The 16,580-nt window shown below is 39.3% G+C and overlaps 1 protein-coding gene across 3 annotated transcripts in view; it reads left to right on the top strand.

Moving 5' to 3' along the window:
• Positions 1–16,580, top strand: part of Scp2 (Sarcoplasmic calcium-binding protein 2) — a 55,407-nt gene that overhangs the window by 18,045 nt on the left and 20,782 nt on the right. Inside the window, exon 1 of one of the 3 annotated variants that reach the window (XM_069134730.1) lies at positions 7,682–7,700. The exons of the other annotated variants lie outside the window; for them this stretch is intronic. The gene's annotated coding sequence lies outside the window, so the exon portion shown is untranslated. Of the gene's footprint in view, positions 1–7,681; positions 7,701–16,580 lie in introns of those variants that run through there. 3 annotated transcript variants of the gene reach the window in all.

Genomic DNA, 16,580 nt, shown 5'->3' with positions numbered 1-16,580 from the left:
CCGGATTCATGCATTTCACCCTCACAATAATCACAACCGCATGGAGAAAATTGATTCCAGTCTCTGCCGAATAGCGAAAAATTAGTCAAATTAATTCTAGCAAAATACGCTCGCAATTATTTCCACGAATTACCTACACCGGTAATCACATCACCTTGGTTCAATAACTGTACGCCATAACCTGCATGCATTTCGCGGCTAACACGGCTGAACGTCAGAATTCTCGTTACATCTACGCATAAGAAGTAAAATCGTTACGTTACAATTAATGTTTCATCGCTTCTCCACCTTCTTTTCTTTTCATTATCTTTTTTTTGCCAATTAAAAAGGGACTCTGCAGGTGATGAAAAAAAAAGCAAAACAAAAAACAAGGTATTTATTGGCTTGTCAAAGAGGACTAATTGCAGGGTCTCTCTCTCTCAAGGATCAAGATTAACCGCAACGATTTCTCCGTCGAAGATTAACGCTCGATTCGCCATATATATATATATATATATATATTGTATATATGTGTATATATATACATAGACTAATAACACGCGTTGTTTATGGTAATCCACGGGTTTAGCCGCGGGCTTTGCGTTTCCCCCGCAGCTCCGTGGCGACCAAACTTAAGCCTCAAGGTTCACGCTCGACCGAATCACTCGATTCATCAGTTTTACCCTGAATTAGCGGACTTTCATTTAATCGTCTCGCGGAAGTTGAGCTGGGGGGTAAAAATGTATAGAAAGATTAGCAAACGGAAGGGTCATCGTATCGATTTTTCGAAAACGTGAAAATCTGTTTTATAGAATTGTATCAAATGTAGAATATATGTTGGAATATAGAAGAGACAAAATTTAGACGGTTGAAATATATGGAAAACCAGAATACAGAATTTTCAAAATTTTGCTGTACTTGAAGTCATTCTGACTTTCTTATATCACGGATTTCGACACTTTTACCTTTCTAGATTTTGACTTTCCGAAGTTTCGATTTCACGTGTTTGAGAAATTCGGTCAAATATATCTACGAGTCTTTGAAAATTCGACGCTGTGAACCTTCTACACTCCGATATTTCTACGCTTTTTCACTCCCATACGGAATTTGAATTCGATTTCGGCTTTTATTATTCTCACGCGCAGATGTGATAGAAAATAAGGAATCAGTGATGCGCAAGATATTGGAAATCGGTTGTTAAACGCGGTAATTAAATTAGCACATGTGATTTCCAGGCTTGAATGGGATTTTTAAAGAGGCGGCCGCAAATCCGCGCTTCAAACGCTTATTCATATATAACCGGGGTTAGCTTTTCTCATTCATTGTCGGTTAAATTAATGCCCCCCCCCCCCAATGGCTTTGGTTCACGAAATGAGCCTCGAATCGTTTTACGTAGCTTCGTTATCATACCTTATACCCGTACTTTATATCGCTATATATTTCGTCGCTTTAAATTCATCGAATTTTCGGAAAGTCAAGACTTCGGAATTAGGACTTTTACATAATTCCAGACCGCTGTAGTTATAACCGTATCGGCCTGAAAAAATAATATTTTATAAAGTTTACGATTTATAATATTTTACGACACATCGCACGTACGTATAAAATAATCTGTATACGTATATATTATATAACGTATAATAACTTTGCCAAAATCGACCCATATAACGTCTATATAAACGATGGCAAAAGAAAAACAAAAGAAAAATAAAAGTATATAAATACGTGTCGCTGCCGTTGGTCGTAAAGTGTCCGACGCGTTTCCAGACGTCGCAATAGCGTTTCTAATATCGCTGGGAAATTGCTCATCGATATACGAAACTCCGATACCTACATACATGTATGTACACGCATGTATGTGCTCGCCTCGAAGTGCGGGTTAAGGGGTTGACAAACTGACGCGAAACGCTCGATGCATTTCTTTTATTTTTATTATTCGCCTTTCAGACACCAGCTGAAACGCGTTTGATTATGTTTTCGATCCCAAAATTACGAAGTCTCTCTTACCAACTTCTTGAAAAGAATGAGATTGCGAGAAAAGAAAATCGCGAAAACGGTAGGAGAAAAAAAATAATCTTTTAACGAAATAATCTTATTTAACGAAAGAAAATAAGGGTGGAGGAAAACTTTTGAAGAAATCCGTTTGAGAAAAAAGAAGAGGAGCGGATGACGAAAAGACGAACGAAAACTGATAAATTGTAATTCTGTTCACGAAACGCGTAAGAGTAAGGGGAGGAGGAGGAGAAAAGTTGCCCGACCGTGGAAAACAAAAAAAGGAAATAAAATTTCAGATGATTTCGCGCCAAAGAAAAGCTCTTGTATAACTGTGTCTGTATAGTGATGCGTATTTTATACACCCTGCCAGATCCGAGGCACACGTCGATGAGCAGAACCAGATGTAGGAGGACTGGAGGGTTCTTCTAAAAATTCTTCTTTATTCTCTCTCTTTCTCTCTCTCTCTCTCTTCGCCGTCCGGCCGAGTCTTTCTCTTCCGCATTTCCGCACGCTGTGCAGCAGCTCAGATCTTCTCTCTTTTCTCTCGGAGAGCCAATAACTATAAGCGGCCGAATGTTTCATCGAGAAGTATCGTATACTCCTTGATCGAGGCTTCGCGTCGCGTTGGAGTCCTCCTTCAATATTTTTTTTTTTTTTTCTCAAAATGCGATGAACGTCTTCTCCGATTCCGTGCTGTGAAAAATTTTCGAACGTCAGTGAGACGCCCGACATTTGTATAACGGTTAATACAGAACATCCCCGGGATTTTCATTCGTCGATTTCGAACCCATTTTCGTTACATATATTACATCCGAGATCTCGTATCTCGCTTATCCGTGTCTTCATATTTCTTTATTTCCGATTCAACCATAACGCATGTTAACTTTTTTCATCTGAAAAGCGGGACGAAAGTAGCATATTATTCCCTCTTTACTTTTTCTCTCATCCTTTGGGAACAAAGTAAGACTTTTCTTCCGCGTTAACTTTCAAGTTTTTTTTCTTTCTTCTTGTTTTCTCTATTTTTTCCGTTTCAAAACACAGCTCTGTGTATTATTACAATCTTTAAACAATATTACAATATTCAGGCCGACAAATCACACTTGGACTTAAAAATAAAACACTCTTAAGTCAATAATGTGGCGCCAGAGTTGAGTCGGGGATAAAGTCCCATATGCAACGCAGGAATAAAAATCGATTATTCCCTTGGTACGTAATGTATTACTGCATTATACGTACACCTAAATCTCTCGTTTCTCGATCGTCTTGTACCCAATTACATCCCCTTCTCTATCTTCGCCCTCTAATCCCATGGAGTTTTCCATCTGCTCAGGGAAAACACGATCCGATCTCACGTTGTATTCGCGGAGCTTGCAAGCATGCACGTTGTACTTGTTCATTTGCCGTTCCAACTTGTCAGGACCCTCAACGCGCGGTCGACTTCAGGTATAAGGTACTCCTGCAGGATTCAAGGGGTCGCGGTCCCGGAAACTTCCCTGGGAATTCCAACCGTCAAAATTCAACCCACCGGAGTAAAGTCACGGAGGAATTGATCCTACGGGACCGCGCATTGCGGGCTGCCCTATATCCGGGGCTTGGATAGGTCCCAATTCTCTCCATTTTTTTCTCTCTTTATTTCTTTCTATTTATCCGTTTGTTTACTTATTTTGTGGGTAGAACTCGTCTCGGCATTGTTTAATCTTTCAAAGAACCGCCGGTTCGCAGCATATTTCGCGTTTACCGTTATATTCACTCCGTTTCAACTTACCTCAAATTATTCTCTACCTTGTATTTCATGAAAATGTCCAAAAAAAGTCCCATCCTTAAATCAATCTCATTTAGTCTGGATAGCAAATAAAATAAAAAAAAAATTTGTTCGATGCCGCAGATGAATTGGAACTTACTGGATTGAAATAATTTCATCTAGGCTGCAACGTCGTGAAATAAATTTACTAAATTTAGGTCACGGTTATTGTATTCAGGCTCTCTTTTTGCTCTACTTTGCTTTTCAAAGTCTCTTATTCATATTCTGCCAGAGCTACCATTCATCGATATTAAAAAATCTATAATTTTCTGTGCCAATTAGCCCTTTTCTTTCGCTCTCTCCCTCTCTCTTTATCTCTCACTCATCTATACATCTATCTCTATCTCTGTCTCATCCACTCGACTCACCGTGCAGTGAAAATGGGTTTCAATTTGAGAATCACACTCGGGGAGTGAAAAGCGGCGCATAAAGCTTTCAGCTGCAGCACGCGAGCTGCCGTTTCAGCCGGAAACGGGTCGACATTAATTTCGTGTCAAAGAGCAAGAGGTGGGCAGGTGACTGCGCGATAAAAGAAAAAAGAACGAAGCGCAAAAAGGGACCGAAGAATCATTACTGCAGTGAAAAACTCGTAGGAATTAATTGACCCCCGTTATTACACCCTGATATTTCGGTGAAACACGCCGCTCAACACCCGCAGCATTTACTACGTTGTACCTTGGTATGTAAACGTAGCTTCGATTTCCTGCAAACTGTGGACGTCGAGCGATCAGTTTCACCGAAAACTCTCGGTACATAAAACTGCAGGTATACAATGATCCGTTATACAACGTACAATGATTATACCTGATACATTCATAAAGAGTACGGTGTTTCTGGAAAAGGATCCGAAATAACTTTTTAAAGAGTAGATTTGTCACAAAATGATAAGAGATCTTTTTTGTAGAGCGTTCAATTCCGTATAAAAATATTCCTGTCAATTTTCTCCACGACGCGTCGTTAGCCAGTTATAACAATCGGTAGGATCAAAAATAATTTTTTCCCGTGTTATTCTTGTGGAAAATAGAAAAGCGCGATGCGCAACCTCTCAATGTTAATATTAAGAACTTTTTAAACTGTTTGGAAATAATTTTTTTCTTCTTAAAATCCTAACAAACACTGTACCTGCGTATTATACACATCGAGGCGTGTTTCGTTGGAGCAAAAATTGTCACCATGATTACATATTTCAGGATTACTTACATTTTGTACAGTAATTACGAGAGATTACTCGACACAAACAATTTTACATCGTTTGGGTGATTTCGCGCGATTTTACGTGTATGTGATTTTTTAACATTACAAAGAGACCTTTGTGATCCCAAATGATTTTTGACGAGTCACCAATAATTACTAATGCTGAATTTTATTTGAATACCAGTGACTTCGGTGTGAAATTCGTAGATTACGAAATTATTTCGAACGATAATTACAACCTGAATCGCTTCGATTAAACCACCCCTTGATACACAATATATTGTACATACGATAGAGACAGAATTTCCGAGGATCGATTTTCCGGTTCGTGCGTTGAAAAGTGGGCGGAAAGGCCGTTCGTGCAGCTTTAGAAACCTGCAGCGAAACTTGTGTGCGTTATAGACAAGGCGAGAGCGAGAGGGACGTGCAAGTAAGTAAGTGAGTAAGTCGGTAAGTCGGGGAGAGAGCCGAATGGAGGCGAGATAGGAGGGTGGTTGTCGGGAGCCTTTGGGGCGAGGGGGTGAAGAGTAAAAGTGGCGATCCTTTACGCGCCTCGCCATTACTCGCGCTTCACGCGATGCACGCGTGCATGCCTTTTATACCTCTTATACGTGTACGTATACGGCTGTAACATATACGGTGCATTCCGTGCCAACTCGACCTGGTTCCGACCCTTGACTTCTCCGCTGATTTGGATCGTGATTTTTCAAACGATCGTTTTTACTCTCTCTAAGGAAACTTTCGAACGGGTTTGAACTGTCTACAATTTTTGAAAACGAACATATTTATCGAGTCAGTTTAACAAATTTTGAAATAAGTTTGAAAAATGATGTGTCATTTAACAAAATTTTCAAGATTTGAACCGGAGTGGATGAATTCTTTCTTGTAATGTTTTGGAATGTATCTGTCGAAGAACACAAGTTGGGAAGGTATCAACACTCCAGCTCAAAGCTGAAAAATTTCCATACCTGACACATGATTTTTCAGAATTATTTCAGATTTTTGAACAGTGTCGTAAAAATTGTAGACAATACGTTCAAATCGGTTCCCAAAATTTCTAAATAAAAAACAGAGTGTCTATGAGAGTCAAAAGAAATGTAAAAAAAATCGTGAGCCAATTCGTAGAGGTCAAGGACCAGACCAAGGTCGAGTTGGCGTGGAATGCCCCATATATAATATATACCTAATACCCTTTGTTAGCCACGTGCAGTTTTTCGCTCTTAAAATCCCTCGAGACGAGGTCGTCAAAGATGCAGCGATACTCGCGTTGTACGCGTTACTCCGTAAAAAAATTATGCCTCTCGGGTTGACAGGCTTGCAAAAAATTAAGACACGAATCTCGTCTCGAATCTTTTACCCGGCTCTTGCGGAGCGGCAGTCAAGCCGCTGCTACGGAGAGGCGAGCACCCTCTCATTTCATCCCTCGACTTTAACGGTAATGAAAACCCTCGCGTCTCGCTACCCTGCAATTTTCACGACCGGGAAACCCGGCGTCAATTTCGTACGGAGTTGACCCTTTCGGTCAGAATTTCCTCCTCATCCTCCTCCTCGGCGGAGTGTAGTTTTAGTTTTTTTTTTTCTCACTCTTCGGACTAAGAACGACCGAAAATAATCGATTATTTTTCAGACTCGATTATTTTTCCTCAGAATCGGTCTTTGCATTTTACTCAGACGAACGACGCGACGCAATATCAATTTATGTAATTTAAGTAGCAACTATTATCACTGTCTTACTTACTAATTACCTATCTGATATAACAAGTGAAAGATAAATGAATAAATTGATCTAATATTAAAAAATATTTTGAACGAATCTATAAATTGGCAAAAAAACTTACTGAAATTTACGAAATTTTCGATTCAAATGCACCGTTTCAAAAGAAAAGAAAAAAAAAAAAAGGAAATAATCTACGAATCGATTAATTTCAACCGATTCGATCGATCCGTGTTCGATTATTTTTTTTCACACGATTAATCGTTGCATCGATTATTTTTAGCTCAGTAGCCATCTGATCAAACCATTTCATAATTCGCTCTACATTCGATCCATGGAAAATCTTTATCGTACAGAATTTAGCTACTTATTGCTCATAAGTTAATTACTATGGTCGCTAATTTTGGAGAAAAATATGGGACAAAAAAAAAAAAAAAACTAAAGATGCTTTTAAAAATATTTTATCCGTTCCGAATTAAACTTGTAACACGTATCGTCAGTCGATATCTGCACTGCTTATCGTTATGTTGTATATCCGTTAGTTCGAAGGGTCTTTCACCAGCGGTTTCATTCGAAAGAATTTCTCTGGCCTTTGCTCATTTCACCGAGTTGTACAGAAGCGGCGTGGAGGAGGAAAAATTTAGAGAGGGCAGTTTATACCCGTAAAGGGAATACACGAAGCGATCTGCAGGGTGATCCACTTGGTCGTTGAAATCCCTCCCCTTCCCTTATTCTTCTGCTTTTTTATTTTTTCTTCTTTCTTTCTTTTTTATTTTTTTTTATTCCGTTTTCTAGCCCCTTCTCAATTCCTGCCTCGCCGAAAAGCTTCTCGATAGCTTTTTTGAACGGTCTTTTTGGCGCCTGCGGCAGCTCTTACCAAGCGGATTTTTCAGCCTTTCGGGAATACTTACGGCCCACTTCATCCTCCCTACTTACTCTGATTCTTCGTGGGGGAAATTACCCTGCTATAGATCGTCGAACGACTCGATACGTACGATCTGCTTTTCAGGAATTTTTGTAAGTACACGGGATATAGCTGCACGATAAGGGGACAGATTTTGAAACATTCCATTACGTATGGCATTCCGTCTTCTTCGATTTAAATATGTTTAACCGAAGATAAGACGTTTCGGTAACGCGATTCGACGATCACGTCGTACTCGTCGAAACTGACAGCGCCGATCCGTTTTCATAAAGAGGATCAATTATTTAGGCGTAGCCAAAGTCTGAGCTCGCTGCTCGAGGCTTCGAAATCGGTTAACCACGTAGATCTGCATACCTTTCTCCCTCTCTCTCTCTCTCTCTCACACTTTATTTCTCTTACCTCTCACTCTCCTTTTCTATAATCTCTCCCTTTGTGCTCACTCGAAACGTCTCGTACAGATTCACCGAGCAGTTTTCAAACCCGATGGGCGTATAAAATCTGACGTGAGACATGATATTCCCCCCCTGATTTTCCCCATCCCAGTTCAACCCCCGGAATTTAAATCCGGATCCGCATTTTAATGGCCGCCGTGCCTTCGTCGTCTCGACGCTCGTCGCGACGCCGCTTTTTCCATGCCTTTTGCGGTTTATTTCCATGTAAAGAGGATTTCAAACCGACCGAGCGAACTGTCCCCTTTCCTTTCCTTTCCTTTCCTTCCCTTCTTTTCCCTTCCCTGCCTCTCCTGGTCCTTCAGCTGTATTATTATTACCCACTAAAAATCCTGCCGACGCTGCCGTCGCGAAATCTGGACTCTGATTTTTTCCAAAATCCTTCTAACCATTCTCCGATATTTCTTTTTCTCTTCTTTCCTCTTTTCAAACAACACACTGAACGTTCCTCAATGTGTTTTACAGATGAATTTTATTTAAATGTAGTATAGTATATTGTAATACTGATTTAAAAAAAAAAAAAAAACATTGTACTTCTTTGTTTTTCATTTCTGCACGACGTTTTATTGCAGAGTCGAATGTAGAGAGAGAGAGAGAGAGACAGAGTGAGACAGAGAGAGATAGTACATTTATTGATCCTGACGTGAAACTCCTTAAGGACCGCAGGCAGAAATAAAAAATAGATAATTATCTTCTAGCAAATTCATAGGTATAAAAAGAAAAGGGAAGAAAAATACCACAACGTAACAAACATATACGGTTATAAAACATACAAACATACGGTTTTTCACCGACCTTCATATGCAAGAATTTCAACGTACTATAATAAACTTAGTGATAAACAAATAAAGGAAATAGATTAAGGTTAACAAAGAGAAGATAAATTTTGGTCCCTTTTTTGTTTACGATATTCGTTAAAATTGAAACGAAATTCGAAGATAATTAGAAAGAACGGGTATAACGTAAATTACCGTTTCACTTCTTTATCAGGCACTAATAAGTATAACCGTGATTTTCTACTTTCCCACAGTTACAGGCACAAAAACACATTCTGCGAAAGATAATAAGCCGGGATAACGTTCTCGTATTACGATATCGCGGCAATATGCGGTGTATAATACAGCAGGTCGTTATAGAAACACAAAAACACAGAGGGAGAGAATCTCCGTGTATTCATGGGACGGGGTATTATTACCTCGGCATTAGAGGCACCGCATGGTTTTACTTTACACACGGTACTACAAACACACGTGCATCGGCACGGATACTTTAATTCCGCGGGTCTCTTTTTGCTCTCGAAAACTTGGACGAACAACCCTTCGAGGCTCGCGGGGATAAAGATAAGAGAGAATCGCGATCGCTGTGCGGCGATTAGCAAGGCACCCGAAAATCTTTGCCGAATCTGGAAAATGTTGGCCAATTTTTTTACCACGACAGAAACGTCGATCTGTAATTATTTATCAGGACATCTTGTGGTATACACTCTAAAATCACACATGACAATAAACTTCAATTCTTATCCTCACATTACTGATCGATTTTTGAATTTTTTTTAACATTTTTCCGTCGTCGGAGAAAAATATTGAACCCGATGTGTTTTCGTTGGGGAAAAATTCCGATCTTTCCCAATACGAAATTCATTTTTACGTAGACTCTCCGAATCTGCCGTAAAATCAGGGAGTTTGTTTTTATTTTTTTTGGCAATGTCTTCGGTCCTTCGTGCAAACGCAAAGTGGTTGAAAACTAATCGTTTTAGGATATATTTTGAAATTTTTACAGTGACGTGAAATCAGGATCATAATTAAATTTCAATAAATGTTCCAGAGATTTGGAATGTAACGAGAAATTTTTAAGTTTCTAGTGCGACTTACGTATTATACATATATGTATATGTATACTTTTTAGAATCATCGGGCACAAAAAATTAAACTTGTACTTCTCCTGCGAGATCTAAAATCCGAGCAGTGTTTCATATTATTTTTTATTCATTTGGTCTAATAAGATAAAATTTCATTTTATTTAACGTTTTACACATTTCTGTCACGAATACCGGTCCTCGGACGTGTTTTTTGACTCGTTTACTCGGGTCACGGTTTGCGGCGGATCGCGTGTCGAGGTGGAAGTTAAAAGTATATACGAGCTTCCGGTCAAATTGCTCAGCGAGATGTTGGAGTCGCTCGTTACAAATCTGTTACAGCTATCCTCGTAAACCGGGATCGAACTGATCGAGTTTATCACACGGTTTAGAAAACTCTCCTTCAGTTTCACTTCTCTAACATGGGCATGTTATTTGGATCGATGATTTACTTAGTTATTTTCATTAAAAATAAGACGCGGACTGGACGGAATCGTTTCTTTGGCTTTTGGAGGATTTTTTCATCGGAAGGTTGCATTTTCGCAACGTGGATCATTCGGACTTTGTCGGGTGAAACTGGAGAGCCTGCCGAGCGATAAGCTCGCGAGGTTCGTTCGTTCGAGATTGAAACTTTAAATAAACACTGCAGCCTGAGGAATGTTTCTCTAAATCAGTTTTCAATATTTACTTTAGGTCGGGTTATAGCCAGAGACTTGCCTCTCTCTCTCTCTGCCTCTCTTTTATCTTGAGCGTCAATAACGTAAACAATTATATTTCTCAAATCTTACTTGAAACCAATTTTTTACACTCTTCTCATTCATTTTTTGTTTCTCAATTTCCCTTCTCTGTTTTTTCTTCTCTTCGTAATCACAGCAGTGCTTCAGCGTTATAGGTACACCTCTACTCGCATCGTGTTCGCAATCATCCGTGACGACGAGATAGTTTCCTTTTTTTTCTTCCGTTCTTTCATCATATCGAAGCGCCATTTGATCTCGATTGTACGTATGTATTTATTTTCTAAGCTCTGTTTCTTTTTCTACAACGCCCGATTAATCTTTCTTCCTCTTTGGATATTCTTCGATAGTCGGGAGTTTCCGCGTCCGATATGCTGGTAAAAAATCAAAAGAGGGGAAAATATGAGAGGAAATATGATGGAGCAATTTCTAGCCTATGTCTTCCTTCACCCTTTTTTTCCTCTTCCTTCTTTAATTCAATAAATAAGTTTCGGCCCCGTAATCCAATAACATCTGCACTTGGCCGATTCCCAAGCGTAGGAAGGCATGCGGCATTGCTTTAACCGAGATTTCATCATATAAATATGAATTTAAGTATTACCGTGTCACGTGTACGCATACATGGTAACATATACACGTGTGCGGTAAAACGTTGAGTGGAAAATCTAACAGATCGCCGGGTCGTGCCAAGTATGAAACTAAATATCGTACGTAGATACGTAAGAAGTTGGTGTATTTACCCCGCAGTCGATCAACAAGATTGATGTTTATTTATTTATTTATTTAAGGTATTTCTCGTATTTTATTTACTTTTCCTTCACGCTCGGCGAGAGGGAAGACGTTCGATACTAAATAACGTACTACCTATACGCAGAATATATAACGTACCTGTACACATATGTGCATATGTATGTATACATATACTGTGCACGTACATAAAGATATCGCAAATCCCCTGCTTGAAACGAAATCGCTTTTTCCTCAAGCGTTGCAAAAACAATTCTCATGTACCGATACAGCTATCATCCTTCTGCTCTGCGCAGCTTATTTTATATACATGACATACGTTACTCGACAGGCTGCCTGTGATATCGTATGAATAGGCGAACATGATTGATGATACGACTCGCGGAGCGGGATATCTTCTTATTCTTCCTGAAGAACAGTCTGCGAAATAATGTTGTACGCAGTTAGAACGACCGAAAATAATCCATTATTTTTCAAACTCGATTACTTTTCCTCAAAATCGGTTTTTGTTTTCTTACTCCCGTTAGGAACGCAACGCGATATCAATTCAAGTGATCAAATGATAAATTATTATCATTGCCTTACTTAGTATTCACTTGTTTGACGTAATAGGTGAAAGGTGAATGAATATTTTCAACTGATATTGAAAAATATTTCTAATGAAACTGTAAATTGTCAAAAAACTTTTCCGCTATTAAGACTAGGTACCGAAATTTATGAAATTTTGGATTTACGTTGCGGTTGAACGTTACATGCAAAGCTTTTCAGGCTATACATAATTAAAAATTGCCCAACCATATTCTGAAATAAATTAAAAAATTGTTCGTTCACGGGGGGGAAAAGGGTGCTGGAATGGCGGTAAAAAATTAATAATCGAAAGTTGGTCGGAATTACTCGAACGTGCGATGGAAGTAATTTTGGGAATGGGATTATTCCGGGGAATTCGAAACGCCGCAGGGATGTCGAGGGAAATCCGTAGGTATACGTTACGCGTAATACCTACGTAGAATCGTGCCGAGGTATCCAGGTATGTACGTGAACTCGAGTGGAGACAGGCGGACGACTTGATCATACCTTTAATCACTGCAAAGTGCTGCCGCGATTCTGCGACTCGGATTCAGGTATGTAGAGGCATGCATGTGCGCACACATGTAAAGGGCTGTGTACGTGTACGACGTACGCGCCGTAAGCGTAGATACATGTGTAAAACCGTGTAAATGAAATGGTGACAGGTGCGGGTGTCGAGAGCTTTGACGAGATGATTATTCGACGTGGAAATTGAATCGTACCTAGGCAAAATATATTCCATCGAGATGACGGGCGAGGATGGAAGGTGAGGAGGATAGAACGCGACTCGTCTCGTCTCGTCTCGTTTCGTTCCGCTTTTCCTTCCCCTCCCTTATTCTCCAACGTCTTGAACGAATAAATTTCCCTCGTTCTCCGGCAAAGAAATTAAAAAGAGAGACAGAGAGAGAGAGGGGGAAGGAGAATTGTGCACAAAATTAAAAAACTCGAGTTAAATATAACAGTACGGATATTTCGCATCCATCTTATTCGTCGAGATATTGTTATAATAATAATAACAATAATACAATATTTAATATGTATGCGTTGCACATACACACATGTATATATATACGATCAGTGGATTTGAATAGGTAGCGGTAATTCGCTGAATATAAAAGTGATAAATTTTCCAGTACGTATATACGAGCAGACCGCGGTACTATAAGTGCAATATGTAAATCCTCGACGGTAATAAAACCGGAGGATATAGCAATAGTAGTAAGAATAACAATGGCCGATAATGTAGGATCGTTTTGCGAAAATACACTTGTTTTATCGCATGCAGTGGAAGCTTTTAAAGCGTCGATAGGGCTGCTTATAGTACTGTAGTAAGTGTGAGAGTTTGAAAGACAATTCCCCCTCTTCTTATGTTATTATTATTTTTATAAGTACTCGATTATATTGATCTGATTTCTCAACGATTTTTCAAACTTGCGTTGTTTCCACGTTACACGTTCTAGCCTCAATGTGTAACGAAGGCGTGAACAAAAATCAATCAATCAGTCAATCAGTCAATCTCTCTCCCTCTCTCTGTCTCGTCCCAACTTTTGCGGAAAACGCGGTAAATTTTTGGCAACGAATTTCCCCTCCGGATATTAGCCGCAATGTTGTAGCTAGCTGTAACACTCGTAACGATTTTCTCTACTTCGATGATAGAAGCATTTTTACCCTTTCCCCCCCGGGGGGTTTCGGGAGGTGAGGAAAAAGCACGAATAAAGCTTCGAACCTCGAGTGTAGATCCCAACCCTTCTAATCTTCGTTCGGTTAAGGGACTGAGAATTTGCGGATAAAGAAAATTCGGGGGATGAAGAGAATTGAAAATATATGTAGGATGTAAGAGCGAACGAAATAAAATCACGTATTTTTTACTACGAGTTATAATTGTCCTGCAAGAAATAATTGGAGAAATGCAATAGTTTTAAGTGAAGCATAATTCATCCCCCTTTCTCGCACATTTCATCTTCTGTCTCCTTTTTCGTCTTTCTCCGTTTGTTTTCGTTTTCTTTTCATACGTTTCTTTTTTCTTTCATTACGGTGTTTTTTTTTCCCCCGTTTTTTCATTCATCTCTCCTTCTGCTAAATATGACACAATCTCGTCAGGCGTCCCTAATTGGACGCCTCGTTTATCCCCGGGGTTTCTCGGTTTCGTTTTTTCTCAGCACCGTTGCTGTTGTTACTTTCTTTTTTTTTTTTTTTTTTTTTTACCCAACCAGTTTTTTTTCGCCACCCTTCCGCGGATATTCGGCATGCAAACACGTTACAGGTGTACACACATTTGACGCAAACATGTGTATTATACGTATACAACTTAGAGCTCAGCGGCGAGGGCGAAAAGTTAATCGTACAGATAAAAGTGATAATTTCTTTCGAGTTTTTTCTTTCTTTCAATAGTCGAGTTTCTCTTCTCCCCAAACACTGTTAGCTTTTTCTTTTTCTTCTTCTTCTTCTTCTTCTTCTTCTTCCGAATCTTCTTACTCTTTAGTTACGGCGGCAGGCTTCGTGAGCTAATAAGCTCAGACCTGCTGCGACGAATTTCGCCTTTTGTTGAAGGACGAAACGCGATTCAAGCATCCTCGCAAAACACGAGAAACACAATGGACCGAGAGGAGCTTGAAGCGATCTTTAAAGAGCTCGTTCTACCCTCTCTCCTCCCCCCCCCCCCACCCCCCACCCCTCCTCTCTCAACTCACCTCCTTTGAACAACTTTCGTTGAATGGCCTGTTTTACGAAAACTTACATTAACGCGGTTGTTAAACAATGTACAGATCGTTATATATACTTCGATGGAATTAGCAAGAGGGATTTAAGAGATTTTATTGTTGTTATACCTTTGATAAATTTTCACCGCGATTTATGCGAACATTTGCGTGACTGCTGAAACGGAAAATTCTTCTTCATTGTGCAATATTTTTAATAAAATTCTCGTTGCCGTAATCGAGTGGAGTTTACTTATTATATTATCAAGGACGAAATTCACCCGTGATCAGCGAAGAATCTGTCTATTTTATTCTCATACTTGGGGATCTGTTGTTTGGAGCGGAAAAGGAGGGGGATGAAGTGATTAAACATCCTCGGTGATAGCCGTAGAGGATAAACTGAATTAGTTGCGCGGAATAAGGCCGAGAGAGAGAGAGAGAAAGAGAAAATGAGTGAAAATCAAGCCGGAGCATTCTGGTGCGGAACTATAGTGTAAGGGTATAATCCGTCCGTCCAAACGAGCTTTAATTGTTCTCGTATAATTGAACGTGATTAATTAATTGAGCTGCGCGCGCGGGGCACAATGGACTGATACAAACAATTAGACCCCGAGCTACTGAGCAATTATATACCCTATGTTTATTTATATATGTATTCTTGCATATTACACATTCAAGTTTCTGTAGGTGTAATGCGTTGTTTATCGGATAACGTATGAGATAAACCTTCCGTCAAAATCAAATCGAACGACGAGGAAAATTACAGAAGGTAAAAAGGGGCGCGAAGACGACGAAACCTAAATTGGCGGGAGAATTGATTAACAATGTTATTCTTCGAGTAGGTTTTTATTTTTGTTAATAAATTGATAAATAAAAATTTAGAGACGAAGATGAAAGTGAGAGTAGATGGATTTTTACGGGAAATCAATTGACTATGTTTCAAATGTTCAGGTTTTTATTAGGTGTCCTTTGTTTTAGAAAAATTAGATGATAAAACGAAACGTTTTTGGTGGAAAAATAAAGTGTATTCGAAAACTTTTCATCCGTGTGATAATGATGATTTATGCTTTATAACTTTTAAACTTGTAGTAATTACAAAATAAGTTGCTCAAGTTGAAAATTAATTTAATGACCTAATTTTACAGCGGTTCAAGTGTTCCACAAAAAAAAATTCCATAATATTCTCCGACGAGTCTAATATTTTCGCTGTTGATCTCGGAAAAAAGTGAATGATTTCAACCTTAACCTTGAATAACTTTTGAAATAGTTTAATTATCGAAAAATCATAAGAGACCTTTTTTGTAGAACGTTAAATTCCCTACAAAAATACATGTCGGACGTTTACGTACAATGCCTCGTTACTGACCTACAAAATTAAGAAATGATTGAAATCATTTTTGCGTGTTATTGAAATGGAAAATGGAAAATTGCGTTCGGGAACCACTAAATACTAACGTTAAAGGCTCAAATTATAAGAGGCGTCTTATTTCTTCCTCTTCCAACTATTAAACATGTGACTTTGAAAAATAAATAGTCGATTCTTTCGGACCACCCTAAATTGCACACCACAATGTTAGTGTATTATTTTATACCTATTATAACGTTGGACATCGTTCAGAATTGTCTGCCGGTGAAATGTGGTTCTGGTAGTCGTATATATATATGTGTATGCGTGTGTGTATAACCGAAGCACCTAAACACCTTCTAAACCTGCAGGTGTTTAGAACAGTTCTCATTGTCGGTCGAAAAGCAGCACGGCAAGAGAGCCGAGCCGACCACTGCGTTTTGCAAAATGTGGCAGAGGGCGGGTGGAAGGGAGGGTGTCGACTTCATTCGGGTCCGAAAGTTACGTCGCATCCCTCGCGTTATACATCCTCGCACTCTGACAAAGTTTCCTCCCTGCCAGAGCATCCCTTACGCCAAG

Source organism: Neodiprion pinetum, chromosome 1 (assembly GCF_021155775.2).
Source record: "Neodiprion pinetum isolate iyNeoPine1 chromosome 1, iyNeoPine1.2, whole genome shotgun sequence".
NCBI lineage: Eukaryota > Metazoa > Arthropoda > Insecta > Hymenoptera > Diprionidae > Neodiprion > Neodiprion pinetum.
Note: the sequence above shows the minus strand (reverse complement) of the source record. Positions and strands in the feature narration are given on the sequence as shown.